At 43.8% G+C, this 16,536-nt stretch overlaps 1 pseudogene; it reads left to right on the top strand.

Annotated features, from left to right (window-relative positions):
- Positions 1 to 5,902: 5,902 nt before the first annotated feature.
- Positions 5,903 to 12,070, top strand: LOC101141873 (heterogeneous nuclear ribonucleoprotein A1-like; annotated as a pseudogene).
- Positions 12,071 to 16,536: the final 4,466 nt, after the last annotated feature.

Raw genomic sequence — 16,536 nt, forward strand, 5'->3', positions numbered from 1 at the left:
CCACTCTGACATTTTTTTAATGTCAGTATGCATTTCAGTGGACTTGAAAATTCTCATTTTATAGCTCAACATCAGAGATCAAGAACAATGCAGTGATTTATTTGAGTGGGGCTGTAGCTATGTAATTAATTTTGAAGGCGCTTATACTCATCTCAGACAAGGATATCATATCTTTGGAAATTTTGTTGTTGTAGTTTTACTTTTCATTAGTTTGTTTGCTTTTTGCTAACTGGAACTAAAAGCAAGTTAGTCTGAAAATACCCATTAGCTTATGTCTTGGAAGCAATGGACACCTGGCAAGAAAGGACACTGGGAAGGGAGCACATAAATGCCATGTTTTAATTCAGGAGGCTGTGTGGAGAGTAATTAGGGAACATTGATGAAGAAGTGCACTTGTAATATATGAGTAACAATATGGGAGTTGCCTCTTTCTGCCAAGTAACACCAAAGATGCCTGCGTTATTTAATGAATTCAAACTTTGCTGCTTAAAACAACACACATTTAACATTCACAGTTTTTGTGGGTCAAGAATCCAAGAGCAACTTAGCTGGGTGGTTCTGACTTGGAAACTCTCAAGTCAAGCTGTTGACCGGGGCTGCAGTCTCTGAGGCTTGACTAGGCTGAAGATTCCTTTTCTGAGCTCATTCATGTGACTTTGCAAGAACCTTCAGTTTCTCACCATGTGGGCCTGCGAGTCACTCAGTTTAGCCTGCAATCAGAAGGAGGGGAGTTAAACTTCACCTCTTGAAAGCTGGAATATCAAATCATTTGGACATATTTTTAAAGCCAAGGCAGTGTCTAAGCTTAAAGTAAACTTCAAAAAAAAGTGAAGCATAAGTGCTCAAGAGGCTCCGACAGTCCAGGAGAGACAGTCCAGGAAAGGAGAGAAGCTGTCTGGACCTGTGTAGACAGGGGAGGGTCAGTGTGGGCACAAGCTGTCCTCATGGATAAAAGAAGAGTCAAAGCAAGAGTCAGAGTCCTGATGAGAGAGGAAAAGTTCCAAAGCAGAAGGAGCTGAGATCAGAAAAGACAGGGAAGTCCAGGCACATTGTCTCATGCTTGTGATCCCAGCACTTTGGAGGCCAAAGAGGCAAGATCACTAGAGGCCAGGAGTTTGAAACTAGCGTAGGCAACATAGTGAAACTTAATCTCTACAAAAAATTTTAAAAAGTTAACCAGGCATGGTGGCTCGTGCATGTAGGTCCCAGCTACTCAGGAGGCTGAGATGGGAGAATCATCTGAGACCAGGAGGTCAAGGCTGCAATGAGCAGAGATTGCACCATTGTACTGCAGCCTGGGTGACAGAGCAAGAGTCTGTCTCCAAAAAAGAAAAAAAAAAAAAGCAGAAAAGACAGGAGACAGCTGTGATGGAGTGGTCAGTGAGCAGGTTCTGCCAAGGCGAGGAGGTAGACAGTGCAGGCCTGGCTCACAGGCCAGTGTCGGGGTCAGAGCTGGAGGCTGATCTGTATACCAGGGAGGCTGCAAGAGAGGGGAAAGGGTTCTGGAGGCACAATGTGGCTCAGCCACTTACCTGCTCTGAGGCTTGTGGAAAATTATTAACTTGCCATTTTTGTTGGATGATGATGAATATTGACAGATTCATGTGGTTCATCTGAATATTTTGCCTCCTTGAACCTTGGTTTCTTTAGTGCTGAGATGGAGATGATAACATGTACCCCGAAGTGTTGACATTGAGATTAGAGATAACACGTGCCTAGGGCCTAGTCCCATGTCTGGGAATTGGGGGACACAATAAATGGTAGTCCCTTTTGTTACCAGGTTGGCCAAGGTGGGCACAATGGCTGAGACATCACGAGAAGGAACTCGGGATCACTTAGCTTAAGAAACAAAGAACCATATTCATTCCTGACCCTCTCTAATTCACTTAAGCAGCCTCCCTTCCTATCTGGGCCTCTGAGTTCCCATTTTAAAAATGAAGAGATTGGCCTTAGAAAAACTCTAATGGCCAATGAAGCTGGGAGATAAATGAAACAAAATACTCACCCCCCTACACGGTATAAGTTGCTGTATTTTCACTAGCAAAGTGGAGCATCAAACTGATGAAATAAGTAATGGTAATTCTAGCCCTACATTTTTTTATTAAGGTTAAGTTGTCTCTGTGTGTGTGTGCATGGGGAAGTGGGGGGAAAGGGGTATATGTGAATGTGTATGTGTGTGTGCCTGTATTATGTTGTGTGCATGTGTCCCGTTAGGTGTCTGGCTGAGTCTCTGGGTGTATCTGTGTTTCTCTGTCTTTGTCTATGGGTAGAGGGATGAGGGAAGAAGTGAAGGTAGTAGCCAGAGGGGAGAGACCATGAATATTTACTGTGCTTCTGCTCAGTGCCAGGGGCTCAGGATCTAGCAGTGACAGGTGGGGGTCTCTGTCTTTGTGGGACTGTTGCTTTAGTAGGTCCAACACTGCTTCATTCTGCACTCTCAGAAACAGAGTGACCCTCAGTTTCTGAGTTGGAGAATGGAGTTTCCAGAGCCTTGGAAATAATATAAGGCCCATATTACAAATGTTTATCTTGCAGTCAGAAGCTGCAGGCCCCTGAGGAGGTCAGTGTGGATTATTCCTCTTACTGGGAGTTCTACTAGAGAAGCCTCATCTCTGGGTAGGACTAGGGGCTGCAATGATTGATGTGGCATAGGAGCAGGGGGCAGCTGGCCTTGAGCTTGCGTGTAGAGCAATTAACATTTTTATTGCTCCCCCACCCCTGACCCCTTCAGAAAACAACACTTGGCTAAAAGCCGAGCTTTCCAATTATGCCATCTATAAATTTAGTGACATTGGCAAGAGAAGCAAAGAAAGAGAGTGTTTGCTTTGGCTCAGGGCTGATTTCCATCCTCTCACTCTGTCCTTCCTGCTGAGAGCTTCCCCATGGAGCATTTGAGGAAAGATAGGAAATAATCATTCAATGGTTACAATGGAGATTGTTGGTTTATGGAGCTAACATATGCTCCCATATGTACTTTCTTTACTGGAAGATTATACCTCATCAACTCATTTCCTTGTCAACCCAGGCAGAAACTAAAGTGCACCCAGATCTCATCAATAAAAGGGGCAAAATTAAATTCATCAAAGAAATGGATGAAGCAGGGTCTGAAATCACATGCCCAGGATCGTGGCTATGCTTGCACTAAGGCGAATATTCTGGCTACACTGAAAGTTGCTTTCCTTGAAGATGCCTTCTTGATATTTATCTCAGTAAGGGTTTCTGCAGCTTTGTCTGTGTATCTCTTATATTCTAAGTTCCTTGAGCATGGGACTGCATGTATATGTTACCCAGGAGGGCGTAAGAAATTCAAGAGCTCTCTGGATGAATGGACATGTTGGAGAGTGGGCATGCTTGGGTCAGGGCTTGTTGTGTGCCAGGCACTGTGCTCAGTTCACCATATAGGTGAGGATCCATGTAGGATCTCAACTCTTCCCGAGGCAGCCACCAATGTAAGCTGTGGCTCACAGAGAATCAGTAGAGAGGAGTAAGAGAATGAGCAGCTCTCATCCTCCCTTTGAAGAGGGTCCTAAGGCATGTAGTCCCAACAGCTGGCAGAAGGGACGCCCCAGCAGCCAGCCGTCTTCTTCGCCATCCTGGTTGTTGAGTTCTGAACCTTATCGTTAAACAATAGTCAATTCCACCAACAGATGTCATGCCCTGAGATAGAAATGGGTACTAAAATGAGAAGCAGGAGGCCAGTGAGTGTGGGCACATTTTGGATGACTGCACAGGGCAGACATAGTAGCTCTACCCTCCAGGCTGGTGTGTCATCTATGTCTGGGGGCATGGAGCTTAATGCCCACTGGGCATCAGGCACAAGTTGGTGTATCTGTTAGATCAGGAAGTGAGCCAGCCAAAATTCTCATTGCACCAGGCGCTAAGGAGCCTCCTGGAGAGAACTTATCCTAACGGCAGAGGAACCAGGCAGGGCAAACTTGAGAAAAGTGTCAAGTGTTATCCAATGAAAAGACCTTCTTCCTTGTTTATCTCTGATCTTGGGCTCTGTTTGATGGACGACTGAGGTCTGTGGTGAGCAGGCTGCTGGAGGGGGCTCTAAGGGAAGTGACCAAGGAACATTGCTTCTGGGCCCCTCTGAGAGCATAGGAACCCCGCCTCCAAGAGCATATAAACCATGCCACTCCCCACACACCTCTTCATGATCTTTTACGATTTTGAGCACCAGGGACCTCTCAGAGAGCAGCAGCATCTGGGTTTGGCATTGGGGCCTTCAGAGCCACTGATATGTCCAGTAGTATGGTGCTGCCCAGAGAAATGATGGCACCAGGGGAAGTAGAGGTGGAGCTCACAGGGTGGCCTTGACTCAAATCACAGGGTAGTGTGGTCTCAATGGTGAGGTTCTACTCTCCTATGCCTGAAACTAGGTGAGCACCCTCTTAATATTTCGAGCATTGTTGAATGCAGAACTCACCCTTTTTTGGCTGTTCATAATAGAATAGTAGGTTTTTATCTCTTACTAATTTGGGTCCGGAAGTCCACTTCTTCATTTGCAAAGAAAAAATCGAAGCGTTTTCAAAGAACTGATGTGCTGAGTTGGGCCATCATGTTTATTATATCATTTTCCCCTAAAGGCTTCAATTTACCAAAAACTGTAATACTTGATCATGCTGTGTCCCTGTCTTAATTTTTTTTTAAAACATAGCTGCATTTGCAGAGAACCCCTTGTGGATTAAGAAGCCTAGAAACATCCATGTTGGTATCTGCACTGAGAGGGTCCTCTGAATGCATCAGAGGTATGCATTGGTACTATATGGCAGGTACTATATATTTTTTAGAAGTTGGAGATGCTGCCATTTGAGGAGTTGAAGGCAATTTCCACATTTTTGAATGAACACTGCAACTTGTCTTTGGGGGTAGATCCTCCTACGTTTCCGCAAGCACTCTCTCCGGTGGGGTTGGGAGGGGCTTCCAGTCATGCAGATGTTGGGTAATTAAAAACCACCTCATTTTTCTTGGGGAAGCTCCCACATGTACCAAACAACAAAATGGAAGTCCTACAAACTGAGATTCTGAGTGTTCTGTTCTGAAAAGACAGCTGGTAATGCTGGCAGTGTGTCCTCTCTGAGCTGGAGCTTGTTCAGTTTCATTCTGTTTTGTTCTTACCTCTGTGTTTGACCTGCCCATGCCCAGTGTTAGAAAACACATGTGTCTTCTCACTCTGGCATCTGCTGACAGAAGAAGGGAGCTAGGACCAGATGAGGGCAAGAGGGGCACCTGCCTGAACTCATCTCTTTCCGGTGAAGAAAGACTATGAACAGGACCAGGGTCAAGCTTAGACAGGGTAGATTGGACCATTGGTATAGTTCCTGGGCTGTTATTTTATTTATTTATTTTTTTTGAGACAGGATCTGGCTCTGTCGTCTAGGCTGGAGTGCAGTGGTGCGCACGATCTCTGCTTACTGCAACTTCTGCCGTCCAAGCTCAAACCATCCTCCCACCTCAACCTCCTAAGTAGCTGGACTACAGGTGTGCACCACCATGCCCAGTTAATTTTTTGTGTTTTTTGTAGAAACAGGTTTCACCATGTTGCCCAGGCTGGTCTTGAACTCCTGAGCTCAGGTCATCGGCCTGCCTTGGCCTCCCAAATTGCTGGGATTATAGGCGTGAGCCACCATACCCAGCTTTGGGCTGTTATTTATTGTAGTAAAAAGCCAGATACTGTTGGGTTTTATGACTTTTTTTTCCATGGTGCACTTGCGGGTGGCTTCCTGAGGAAGTAGAGGTTTCCATTGTCAACCTGAGAAGAAGTTAATTCTAGAGCAGGAGGGTTGCTGGCATTGGATAGGGGGTATAGAAGGACTATATTCCTAATCTGGGGCCAAGAGTGCAAAGGGGCTTGGGAGACAATGTGCATGAAGATGTCTGGAGCATCCTGGTGGAGGCGATGAGTCAGGTCCCGCCATCGGGGACAGGCTGGGAGGTGCACAAGGACCAGCCTCTCTACACACTCTGCGTGAGGCAGAGCCCATGGGCCTTTGCAATGGCCAGCTCCAGGAGAATGGAGTTGCCTTTTGGGAAGATGTATGCTTCCCTAAATCTGTGCAATGAGGAATTGAAAAGCAAAATGTCCTCATCCCAAAGCTGGGATGATGTGGTCATCAGCAGCCAGACTAGGAAGAAGCAGCTGTGTCTGGCCAGACAAGGAGGTCTGAGAGGAAGAGCCTGGAGAAATTACTGGGAATTTGCTAGAGAGATTTCTATAAACAGGGCTTATACACTAATCATTTAGGTATAAAAATAGTTACTTTGATTTGTGTCATGGGTTGGTGAGGATATGGATTCCTGGTTTCCATGGGGATCCCCACAAATCTCAACAATACATTGTTTTTCTTTATAAAAATTAAAATTAATTATATTAGTGTGTGGGATCCATGCCAGTCCTGTGGAATGGAAAATGCAGGGAGTACTCTTTGGACCAGAAAGAAAAAGGCTGGGAGTGGTTAGGACTTATGTGCACAGGGTCAAACCTATGCAAGTGTAGACACAGGGAAATAAATTTGTTCTGTACACTTACACACACTGGCACTGGAGGGTGACAGGGCTGAGTCTGTCACTCTCCTTTACTGTAAACCATTGTTCCTGGGGCGGGATACTTACAGGGCTGACCACCAGGTTTTTAAAACAGAAAAGAGAACCCAACAGTGTGGCATTCTTCAAGATGATTTGATGGAAAATGTAAGAGATGAAAGGTTCAAACATTTTGCCTTTTCAGACTCTGGTATGAGGAATCAGTAAGAAAATGAAAATAACGGGTTTCTGAACTTAGCACTGAAGTCTGATTTTAGTCCAAGGTGAGATTCCAATTTCCTGTTACCTTGACCTGCCCCCACGACCTCAGTTTCCCCTCAGTGAAATGCCAGGTTATACTAAACGCCTGCTCCTTTGCAGTTGTGATGCTCTAGGCCTCTGCGATGGGGCTACCACTTGCCTGAGACTTGGTCTCTCAAATTTGGTCTCTCAAATGGAGATGCTCAGCCTGCTGCCCTTGGCTATGCACACATTGGTGGCTTAAGCAGAGGAAGGCTGTCTTTCAGTCGCCAAGCATGACAAGGAAAAAGGCCTTCATTGCCTAGACAGCCTGCATGCCTGAAGGCCCTTTGCCACCCTGCAGCGCCCCCTGGTGTTTCTAGGTGTCATGCATCGGCATCCTCCCGAGTCCCTTGCATGAAGCCAGGAACCTATTCTATAACGCAGAGAATCCAAGTTGGGGGTGTCAGGATTGCTAGGTCATTTCTCTCTGCCCACCAGATAACAATATTAAAATCCCGGTTATCCCCAATAGAAAACCAGAAAGGCGCATTAAGCATGAATGCTGTCATATTTCATTTCTGTGTTATACTGAATTCAAAGCACACAAAACATGAAAAGAACAGAACTTCTTTCTCTAGAAACAGCTATTTCTCATCAGCTTTAAATTAAAAGCATGTTCTGGGCAGTCCTTGGCCTTCGACAGCCTGCGTTCATATCAAGTTCTGGTTTACAAGCAGCTGCTGTGTGATTCTGGGTATAACAGTTATCTGTAATTGAAATCACCATAAAACAAATCCCCCCTTCACTGGTGGAGTCAGTAATCAACATCAGGAATGCAGCATTCAGGACCCATAAAATATGCAAGATTAATTTGCTGAACTCCATTCAGGCTTCCAACAGCTCTGTCACCTGGGGCCAGAGGAGCAGCAAATTCATTCTGGACCTCCACTAGTTTCAAGATATCAAAAGTGGCCTCCTTCATGTCGCTGTCTTCTGCAGTGCATCTCTGCCTTTGCAGATACTTTCTGGAAAAATCAAACAGTCTGCCAAGGTTATTTGGCTGTGGAGATGCTGAAGTGCTCCATCTGGTTCCTTTCTTCCCTCTTCATTTCTTCCCATCTCAGTAATCTTCCTGCAGACTTCTATAGCCCCAGACTAGGAAAAACAGAAGATCCTGACTTTGGTCAGTGCACCGGACATTCCTGCTTAGATATCATATCAAGGAAGAAGAAATACGTAATGGCAAAGCATTAGGATTTGAGTTAGGTCATCAGCAGCCAGACCAGCAAGAAGGCTCAGGGGGTTGCAGTATCTTGCTCAGGCTCCCCCAGAAAGACTCCAGAGCTGGTTGTTGGTTGGGTTCTAGTAATGGTTAAACAGTGTTTAACAGGTGTCCACAGTACAGTCAGGCCCCTTTCCTCCTCGTATTTTTCATGCCCTTGCTACTCCAGCCAAATGAAGTGACTTGCAGTTTGCAACATGACTGGTCACACTTTGCACCCATAGTTTTGCACATGCTGCTGCTTCTCTCTGGCATGTCATGATCTAATCTGGTCTCGTTCCAGCTCTGCTTCTTGCTACCATGTCTCCCTGAGCAAGTTGCTGTTCTTTGAGTCTTAGGTCCCATTTTAAAGAGAGAACCTTGATTGACAAAATACCTTTTAATTCTTTTATACTTGGATTTTACAAGAAAGGCTGGGTAGACATTTTTAGGTTTCAACTTCCTCTGTTCAGTCTGGTCTGTTACTTTCCTTCAGCAATTTTCTATATTCCAAAAATCTTGTTGATGCCACTCTCCCCTTTTGCCTACTCTGTTTTCTTTGGGCTTGCATGTAATACATCCTTTGTTCCTTAACTATTATCTTCAAAAAGTTTTGAGAGTAGTCAATATCAACATAACTTGTTAATTGCCATGATTATCATGAAGTCTCCTGACATTTCTTCTTCCAAATAAGGTGATACAGTAATAGTCTAATTATTACAGATGAGGAAATAGAGGCCCAGAGAGGTTTAGAAAATTGCCCAAAGCCACACAGGTAGTAAGTGTCAGTAGAGAGATTAGAATCTAAAGGTTGCCTTTTAATAAAACCCCTGTTCCTAGTGACTAGGTTGTGCTGTCATGAACACATGACAAATGTGTTCATCTGTCGATACTGTGAACTGGGCTCCTGTTTGTCCACCTTTACACGCTGCTCAGTTCTTAGCACAGTGACAACACCAACATTCTGAGCTAAAAAACAAAACAAAACAAAACAAAAAACAAAACCCAAAGAAACACATGGACCAGGCAAAGAGACCGAAGCAAAGGATATTCTCACAGGCCCTTGAGAGGCTGATTGCCGGCCTTTCCCCCTCAAGCGCCTATCAGAATATCCTTTGCTTCATTCTCTTTGCCTGGTCCATGATATATTATGCACAGACAGAAATGTGCCTTTTGTCATAATTTTAATTTCTACATATAAAATATATACTCCTGTGTCCCTCTGATGTGGTGGCTGAGATTACAATGAGGAAGACAGTGTAGGGATTTTTTCCCCCCAAGAACACGCTATCATTTTTTTTTAAAATTGAAATTTCTACTGATGCACTTATAGATTCACATGCAGTTGCACAAAACAATACAGGGAGATCTTCCTGCGTGCCCTTTCTCGCTTTCCCTGGATAGTTACATCTTGCACTTTATTCATTCTTTTAGCTGCCTAAATATTATATTGACACATTTTCATTATCAAAGATTCAAATAATATGGAAGCATAAAGGAACAAACATGGAGGTCCTTCTTTAACCACCTGGCTCTTCTCCTGGGCTCTCTCTTTACCCCAGGTGCCACTTTATTCTGTTCTGCCTCCTTCTTCCTTCACACTCCTTCCTTGTTTTGTTATGATGGCCAACATGATCCTGGGGCAGAGTGGGATCTGGGGATTTCTGGCTGACTCATCACCTTCAACACTCCGGGGAATCCGGCCCCTCTTCCATGACTATCATAGGTGGCATGGGCAACCCTTGATCTCAACTCTTCCTCTAATTATCTGGCATCTTTTCAATTCCTGTTGCCATCCATTTCTCTGTACCCAGTCAGAAAGGAATAATTTCTATTCTACAATAGATACAATAATACATTTTCTATACCCGGCAGTATTAATAGCAAGTAGTACAAAGAATTAATTAGTAGAAGACAGATATTTTATTTGTTTTATTTAACAGATATTGCCAGACATTGTTCTAAGCACTTTATAAAATATTAATTCATTTAATCCTGTAGCAACTCTATGAGGAAGACATCATTAGTATTTTTACCTTACAGGGGAGTATATGAGGCAGAGAGAGGTTAAGTATTTTGCCCAAGGTCACACAGCTAGTACATGATGGAGACAGGACGCAAACCCATCAGTCTGGCTCTAGAGTCTGTGCTCTTAACTCCTTATCAGACTCACTGAGAGTTGGAAGGTTCACCCCCTTTCCTTCCCTTCCTTTCTCTCCCCTCCCCTCCCCTCCTTTCCCCTCCCTTTTTTTAATATTGACACATTCCCCCAACATTGACACCTATCTTGCAGGCTATAAATATGTTCTAATATTTAAACCTTGAAAAAGCACATACCCTAACTTATCATTTGTCCCTGTGCCCTGTCTCAAGCTCCTACCCCATCTCTCTCTTTCCTATGCTATTTCCTACAAGCCTGGAAAGACTCTTCTATAACTGCTGTCTCAGTTCCTCATCTAATTCACCCTCGGGCTCACCACAGTCAGAGCTTCTATCTCAGTCACTCAGTAGAAGCTACTCTGCCATGATCAAAACTGTCATTTCCTTTTATCTCTCCATATATTGATGTGATTAATTATATTAATGCATTTCCTAATATGGAAACATTCTGCCATTAACATCAGTTTTCATTATTTAAACTCAGTGCTGGATTCCATTTTTTAATATTTTATTTATGACTTTGGTTAGTATCAGATGGACAGACTCCTTTTTGAAACTCAGGGGAAACTCCTTTTTGAAACTCAGGGGAAACTCCTTTTTGAAACTCAGGGAAACTTTCTAGTTCATTTAGTTTCCTTGTTAATTTATAGGGGTCAGTTTCCTCGTATAAATGGTTTTACTCTGTATGTAGTTCATGTCTCTCCCCATGGGATGTCTACCATTTACCGTTTAAAAGGTAAACAGCTTTCTGCCTGTGGATGACACTGAGGAAGTATTGTTAAAGTCCCTCTTCTGACTGTCATTGTGTCTAAGTCAGAGTCTCCTAAAGAGGCTGAACAGCTGCAGAAGCTCTCCATCAAAGAGTTGGGCTTTGAAACAACTGATGAATGTATGAGGAGCCATTCTGAGCAATGGGGAATGCTCACAGACTGTGCAGTAGTGAGGGATCCAAACACCAAGCACTCCAGGGGCTTTGGGTTTGACACATATGCCACTGCAGAAGAGGAGTGGATGCAGCCATGCATGCAAGGCACACAAGGTGGATGGAAGAAACACGGAACCAAAGAGAGCTGCCTCAAGAGAAGATTCTCAAAGACCAGGTGCCCACTTAACTGTAAAAAAGATACTTGCTGGTGGCTTTAAAGACGACACTGAAGAACATCACCTCAGAGATTATTTTGAACAGTATGGGGAAATTGAAGTGATTGAAATCATGACTGACAGAAGCAGTGGCAAGAAAAGGGGTTTTGCCTTTGTAACCTTTGATGACCATGACTCTGTGGATAAGACTGTCATTCAGAAATACCATCCTGTGGGAATGGCTACAACTTTGAAGTAAGATAAGCCCTGTCAAAGCAAGAGATGGCTAGTGCTTTATCCAGCCAAAGAGGTCAAAGTGGATCTGGAAACTTTGGTGGTGGTCGTGGAGGTGGTTTTGGCAGGAATGACAACTTTGGTCATGGAGGGAACTTCAGTGGTCGTGGTGGCTTTGGTGGCAGCCCTGGTGGTGGTGGATATGGTGGCAGTGGGGATGGCTATAATGGATTTGGTAATGATGCAAGCAATTTTGGAGGTGGTGGAAGCTACAATGATTTTGGCAATTACAACAATCAGTCTTCAAATTTTGGACGCATAAAGAGAGGAAACTTTGGAGGAAGAAGGTCTGGCCCCTGTGGTGGTAGATGCCAATACTTTGCCAAAGTACAAAACCAAGGTGGCTATGCCAGTTCCAGTAGCAGCAGTAGCTATGGCAGTGTCCAAAGATTTTCATTACTGCCAGGAAAGAGCTTAGCAGGAGAGGAGAGTCAGAGAAGTGACAGAAAAGCTACAGGTTACAACAGATTTGTGAACTCAGCCAAGCACTGTGGTGGCAGGGCCTAGCTGCTACAAATAAGACATGTTTTAGACAAATACTCATGTGTATGGGCAAAAAACTCAAGAACTGTATTTGTGACTAATTGGATAACCAGTGATTTTAGTTTCTGTTCTGTGGAAAGTATAAAGCATTCCAACAAAGGGTTTTAATGTAGTTTTTTTTGTTTTTGCACCCATGCTATTGATTGCTAAATGTAATAGTCTGACATGATGCTGAATAAATGTGTCTTTTAAAAAAATGTTCTGTGTAAAGTTAGTCTACTCTGAAGCCACCTTGGTAAACTTCCCCAACAGTGTGAAGTTAGATTCCTTCAGGGTGATGGCAGATTCTATTTGGAATTTATTTACAATCTTCTGGGTAGAAAAGCCATTGTCTTCAGAAACCTTGGTGTAGTTGACCTGATGGTTACTGTTGTGACCTGAAGTTCGCCATTAAGAGGGAAATCGTGAATTATTCGTTATAAAGATGATTGTTGGCACATCCTATGGAATACATCTAAATTGATTAATGGTAGCAGATAAAATTAAAGATGGAAATGAAGTATGTGTATCACCCATTGTCATGTGTAATCAATTAATGATTTAATTATCTTGAATAAAGTAATAAAAGGGATAAATAAATGTGTTTTCTAATTAGCACTGAAATAGTCACATAAGGCAATATTTTCACATTGGAGCATATAGTGTGAAAATTAGGAAAGCGAGAATCATCTGATTGGCTTTTACATGGAGTTTTTGGGGGTGAGATCCCTAGGAAATGAAGATTGGTAGGAAGAACATTCTCTCTTGAGATAAGCCAAAGAGTAATAATAATGAGGTTAGTGACCAAAAGTAAAAGACGGGTCAGTTAGAATATTTTAAGGACTTATACTATGCTTTTTATTGGGCCAAGCATATTACATGTGTTAGTTACCAGAATGCAAAGTCCATGAAGGCAAAACGATGTACATTATGTCGATTACTAGTTCATTTATAGCTCTTTATGGAAGTGATGCTATTATGCCCCTTTTACAGACGAGAAAATCGAGGTTCAGGGAGTTGAAGTAACTTGCTGAGGCTCCCCCAGAAAGACTCCAGAGTTGGTTGTTGGTTGGGTCCTAGCAATGGTTAAACATAGTGTTCAACAGGTGTCCACAATACAGTCAGGCCCCTTTCCTCCCCATATTTTTCATGCCCTTGCTACTCCAGCCAAATGAAGTGACCTGCAGTTTGCAACATGTCTGGTCACACTTCACACCCACATTTTTGCACATGCTGCTGCTTCTCTCTGGCATGTCATGAGCCCTGTTCACCTGGCTCACTTCTATTTGCCCTTTGAGTTTTCTTTATGTATCACCTTTTCCTTCTTCCTTTCATCACACCTCTCCCTCCTCCCTGGGGCTGGGGGAGGTGCTTTTCTCCTCTGTCCTCCATGATCATTTATGTCATGACTTCCTGCCCACTGGAGTTTCTCCAGGTTCTTTTCTGCAGGGTACTTATTTTTCCGCATTTGCACTAAAGGCTACCTGGATCTCTCAGAATGGGTTTGTTGGATGAATAAAGGCTGAGAATCTCTTGCTGGTTCCTCTACAACCTGAGCCTGATCTGGTGACTGGCAGTGGTTGCTGAATTCTACCCTCAACAGTGGTGCAAGTTTGGGCTTCTGGGCCCATAAACCTACATCCCTTGACCCTCTGACCATCTCTGACCCTCTTGTGAACCATCTGTTATTTCAAAAGGTATCATACATTCCTTCCAAATAAAACTTCATTTAGCTCACTTATTTGAAGAGTAACAAACCATTTAACTCATTTATAACTCACTGAACAGGAGGTTGAACACAGTTATAACAAAAATCAGGCTGAGGTCAAAACCACCCAAATTTGGGGGAATACATACAGCCCCAACAATTGGTATGAGTATATGAAAATCCCTTTGAGTTTTCTGACTGGTTCTCAAAAAGAAATTATATCCCATCTTTTTTCTTCCACTGTGGTAAATACTATGGCATTCAACTTAGAATAATTCAGTTCATTTTTATTTCCAGAGGATACATAACTGATCAGAAGATCTTCTTTACATTTAGAAACAAATATTTCTTTCTGTGGGGAAATAAATGGAAAAAAATCCAGAAAAATACATCCTGCAATTAGCTTCAGAGATATACAATTTCTAAGAAGATTCTTGCTGAGGGTATAGCAAGAACAGAAAAAGAAAAAGCCTTATTTGTACTTAAAAATTGGATGAAGATTGTGGTTCTCTCTTCCATATGCAAATCTCTGTAGCATTTTGCTATTAATCTGCTATAAACTCTCAACTCTTCCTGAGACTGAACTAGCAGGTCAGGACAACACAGAGGCTGCAGTTGTCAACGCAGCATGTCAGTTTTTGAAAGCATGTGTGTGTTCACGTGAGAGAGAGACTAACCTACCTCTCTGTGCAGGCCTGGACCAGGTCTACCAGAGTCCCAGTTGGATTCTCACCACTGAGCACTGACTTGGCACCTTGTCAGAGCTCAACAATATACATAGAATGAATGAGTGAGTGAGTGAATAAGTGACTGAATGCATTCACGCTTCCAAGACATCACGCTGTGACTGGCCCATGTATATATTTTTTACACACAATGCCTCCGGAATCCTACCTATTCTTTGAGCCCAGCTACAGTGCCACCTCCTCTGTGACATACAAGAATTGTGAGAGCACTAAAGATGGAGTATCAACTCTGCCCTAAGTTATCTGAAAGCCTTCATGGAGGAGATGCCATTGGAGTTGGGTCTGCATGAACAAAGAGGCTGCAAAGAAGGAGAAAGGAGTCTCTAGGAGGAAGTGGGGACACTCCTGCAGGTGAAGAGGCTCAGGTGAAGGGAAAGAGATATCAACACTCTTCTTGGCCTGCTCCCAGAGTCCACCAGGTCAGAGCCTCAGGGGGTGGTGACCTCTGCAGCTCCCCAACAGAAGAAGAGTCTTTCTGCCCCATATGTCTACATACCGTGTAATCAGAGTCTCTGAGCTGAGGACTCCCATGCCCTGAGTGCCAGGAGCATCTCCCAGGCTCTGCTCTAGTATGCCTACAGCTCCAATCCAGCCCCACATTCCACAAGAGCCAAGAAGCACCTGAGGCGTCTCCAGAGAGCTCTGATGGGAACATGTGAACCACCTTCTCCTGTCCCCTCATGACCCCTCAGGACCCCCCTTTCTGGTAGCCCCCAGTATACAGCACAGGGCCCAGAACATTGTAGGGCTCAATAACAACTTATGGAAGAATAACTACTTGAAACTTGGGGGTGGGGTCATTACCACAATTCCCATGTCAGGTGTAGTAGATTGTTTCTTCATTCTCGGAACTCTCAGTGGAGGGACAGCTTGGACCATTTCCATCCTCACTAAATATTCAAAGAGTAAGTGCCCAGTCTGCTGTTTCTGTTTTCATCTGAGTAAACATGCCATGACATGAGGGGATAACCTCTTGTGCAAGCTGCCACCAGACACTAAATAGAGTGGCATGGTTCTGCAATCCAGATCTCATTAGGATAAAGAGAATTATCCTCATCCTGGGTATGTGGGAGAAAAATGAATGGCAAGATTAAATGTAAACTCCAGATTTACAGACACTACAGTGTGCACAGGAATTTCAATCAACCTTGAAGCGAGACTAAAGGGCAAGGTCAAAAACAAGTTTCCCATCCAACATTCTTTAGAAAGGCAATCAGTACCCAAAAACATGGCGGTGACCACTATTTTGAAATTCTTGCCAGGCCTGTTGACTTAAAGAGAAATTATAATGCGCCAATGCTCAGAGGTGGTGTATCCCTTCCTTTCTAACCACAGCGAGGTTAAATACAATGAAGAAAATACTCTGGTAGGACTTATGTAAGTGTTAGGGGAACCCAAGAGGGGCGATCAACTCTTCCAACAGGAGGACTTCCACGGGGAGGTGCCAACCAGAGCTGTGGAGGGAAAATCAGATATGCTAGAAGAAGGAATCCTAAGTGGTGGTAATGAAGAACTCAGTGGATCTATAACTGGATCTACTGAATTAGTTTTATGATGGCTGAAGGGGTTGAGATGTTAGGGTGAGTTTCATTTTGAGAGAGGTAATGGACTTGGACTTGTGCCTGCTTCAGGGATTTTGGCAGGTGCCGAACTCTGCCCCTTTTCTTCTTATCACCTCCTTAGCGCCCCCTACTCCCGCTGCTCCAGGATATTATCTCTTGCCTCAGTCGCTGTCTTAGACTCCTATGATCTCTAGCATCTCTTCCTGTTCCTCCTCTATTCTATGTCCCATGGTTCCCACAGTGAGCTTTCTGAGATCAAAATCTGGCCACGGTCTTCTCATGTTAATGCCTCCCAATCACCTCCAAAGGACACATCCGAATTCTCTGATGTATGGGGCCTGACGTCATACACCCGCATCCACATTTTCCTTCCATGGTGCCGCATCCTTCATCCATTTTGAACTTATTCCCGAACCAAGCTCTGCTCTTCTCTGC

This window comes from Gorilla gorilla, chromosome 4, assembly GCF_029281585.2.
Source record: "Gorilla gorilla gorilla isolate KB3781 chromosome 4, NHGRI_mGorGor1-v2.1_pri, whole genome shotgun sequence".
In the NCBI taxonomy this organism is placed as follows: domain Eukaryota; kingdom Metazoa; phylum Chordata; class Mammalia; order Primates; family Hominidae; genus Gorilla; species Gorilla gorilla.